Source organism: Sturnira hondurensis, unplaced genomic scaffold (assembly GCF_014824575.4).
Source record: "Sturnira hondurensis isolate 20B ecotype Veracruz unplaced genomic scaffold, ASM1482457v3 Scaffold0008948, whole genome shotgun sequence".
NCBI lineage: Eukaryota > Metazoa > Chordata > Mammalia > Chiroptera > Phyllostomidae > Sturnira > Sturnira hondurensis.
In genome coordinates this window covers 2153845-2156770 of record NW_028081579.1, presented here as the reverse complement: position 1 = coordinate 2156770, position 2926 = coordinate 2153845, and the positions used below count along the sequence as shown (strand labels likewise).

The 2926-nt window shown below is 38.8% G+C and overlaps 1 non-coding gene across 1 annotated transcript; it reads right to left on the bottom strand.

Moving 5' to 3' along the window:
• Nucleotides 1-2016: 2016 nt before the first annotated feature.
• On the bottom strand, nt 2017-2180 carry LOC118993944 (U1 spliceosomal RNA). The gene has a single exon (XR_005067969.1). It is a non-coding gene; the product is annotated as a U1 spliceosomal RNA (small nuclear RNA).
• Nucleotides 2181-2926: the final 746 nt, after the last annotated feature.

Sequence of the window (2926 nt, the reverse complement as noted above, 5' to 3'; positions counted from 1 at the left end):
CAAGTGAAAAGGCACTAGATAGGAACATAAACGGTATATTTGAGGAACAGAGAGGAGAATAACAAGGAGACTAATAGGTGATAGGATTGGAGAAATAGTGGTAAACTGGTAGTACAAGGCTCAAACAGCTTTGGTTAAGTAAGGATGCTAAGTAATATATGAAAAGCGTGGTCAATTAAAAATGGCCAAAAATTATTTGCTCCTCCTTCCATTGAAAGGTGGAATCTAATTCCTTTCCCTTTGGATCTGGCCTGGCCTTAGTGACTTGTTGAACCAACAGAATGTGGCAGAAGTGGTATTCTTGGACAAGAACAGGTCGTAAGAAGGCTTGCAGCTTCTGCCTAGGCACCTTGAATCCTACCAGCTGCCATAAAAGAAGTCTGATAACCCTGAGACAATCAGAAGCTTGAGGAGGTCCAAGCTACTCATGCAGAGAGCCGTATAGGGAGAGAAGCCTAAGATATTCAGCCAGTCCTAGGTGTTCCATCCATGCCATCCAGCAGTAACACCAAATGATGGTGAGGATCCAGAGAAACTGGATCACTCATATATGTTGCTGGGTATATAAAATGGTACAATCATTGTGGAAAAAACAGTTAAGCAGTTTCTTAGAAAACTAAATATACAACTATCTTACAACCCAGATATTGCACTCCTAAGCATTTATTCCAGAGAAATGATGACTTAGGTTTACACAAAAACCTGTACACGGATACTTATAGCAGCTTTATTCACACTAGGCCCAAAGTGGAAACAACCTAGGTATTCTTCAATGAATGAATGATTAAACAAACTGTGGCACATCCATACTGTGGGGATATTATTTAGCACTGTGAGTTATTGAACTGTTGATACATACAACAAGTATATATATATATATATATATACTCAATATATACCAGTTATAACCAGGGGAGCTGATGGTGCACATCTCAGTCTAACAGCAGGAGAAGGCCAGTGTCCCCGTTCAAAAAGGCAAGCAGGAAGGGAACAAATCCTCCCTGCCCCTGCTTTTTGTTCTCTTCAGGCCGACAGTGATTGGATGATACCCACCCGTGTTGAGGAGGGCAATCTGCCCCAGTGAATCCACCAATTCAAATCGTAACCTCATCTGAGTACACTCTCACAGACACACTCAGAGATGAGGTTTAACCTGGGCACCTGGCATGGTCAAATTGAAGCATAAAATTAACCATCCCAGCTGTTTATTTGGACAGCTGCCTCCTACATGCTTCTCTTCTCACTGTTCCCTCACCCACCTCTGGTCATTCACCTCCTTCCTACTCACTCACAGGCTGGTTCCCAGGCAATCCAAACATCACTTTCCTCATCACTCGTAAATTAATGAACATTACTTGCTCCTAGCACTTCTTCTCTTTAAGGCTCTCAGCAGTCTCAGAAGCTCTTGTCCAGCCTGGGCTTCTACCTGTGGCACTCCTGTGCCCTGGGATGCTTTCTGTGGGAAGCCTCCAGCCTGGAGAGCAGAAGTTTTACCTTTTCCAAAACTCTCCCTTCTTACTGCTCAGAAATTTACTGTCCTTGCCAACAAGCCTGTGTGCCCTGTGGAAGTCCATAGTGTATGGTTTGTCTTTTCTGCCCTGCTGACGATGCAAGCTATCATGCCTGGCTCTACCTTCATGGCATGTACTGAAGATCTGTTCAGCGAGTTGCACAATTGCTCACCTTCTTTGAGTTTAACTTCCAAAGCTGTCCAACTGATAGTACCAGCAAGCTCCTGGCTGTCAGGGATACTTGTCTCTTTCTCACACCAAATACATGCTAATTTCCCCTCTGAACTAGTGTAGCACGTACTAATACTACTTTTTATCACGACTTAGCAGCTCTCTTAGTCATCGGAATGCAGGCTGCCCTGTGTCCTCAGAGAGATGATAAGCATCTGTTGGGTAGTGGCTACCGCTTAGAACTTTGGGTCTCACTGTTGGTGAGGGTTTAATATCCTTCAGATCCAGTTTTTGCAAGTCGATGATTAATATTAAGTTTTGGTTTATTTTTTGTCAGGGGAGAGCACAAATGCAGTCCCCCACTACCACAAATTATGCAGTCGAGTTTCCCACATTTGGGGAAATCACAGGGGTCAGGACATCCGGAGTGCAATGGATAAGCCTCGCCCTGGGAAAACCACCTTTGTGATCATGGTGTCTCCCCTGCCGGGTAAGTATAATATTAAGTTTTAAAATGATCAAATGAATAAATGTGTGAATTAATAAATAGTATGAGCCCAAATAAAACTCATTTCAATTTTTCAATTATAAAGAAAAAGAAATAAATTCTTGTTTAAATCAAGAAAAAAGATGTTTTTTTCTTCCTATGTCAAATCAAAAAAGAAGTGAGATGAAAGGAAAGTATCGTTGTTGCCAATATTTGATTGAAGAAAAGGCTTGCTCATACATTTGAGACATCAGTAATATAAATCTTTAGCTAGATATGAAGCATTATACAATACAAAATGAAAATTTCAAAACATTATGAAATATTTTTATTTGCTAAAAAGAAAGTTTATTATTTACATATTATCTCATAATACATGGTTAAATCTTCTCCCTCCAATTGATAAAGTATTTGCTATTTCAATGAGCTTCTGTGAATTTAAACATTTGATTAATTCATAGATGCACAAATATTGATGCTTAATTGATCTACATGTTTTTGTTACCTTCTTTTCAATTGGGTATATTTGTAACAATTGTTAATCACTAGAACAAATAAACACTATAAATATAGCATTTAAGAAAATCAGGGATAATATATACTAATATTTTTAAAGTATTGTGGATTAAAAATATCTGCAAAGATCTCAAAATATGAGAGNATTGATGTTTCTCTCTCTCTCTCCTTCCCCTCTAAAGATAAATAAATAAATGAAATCTTTAAAAAAAAGGTATAAAAAAATAAAAAATAAAAAGAA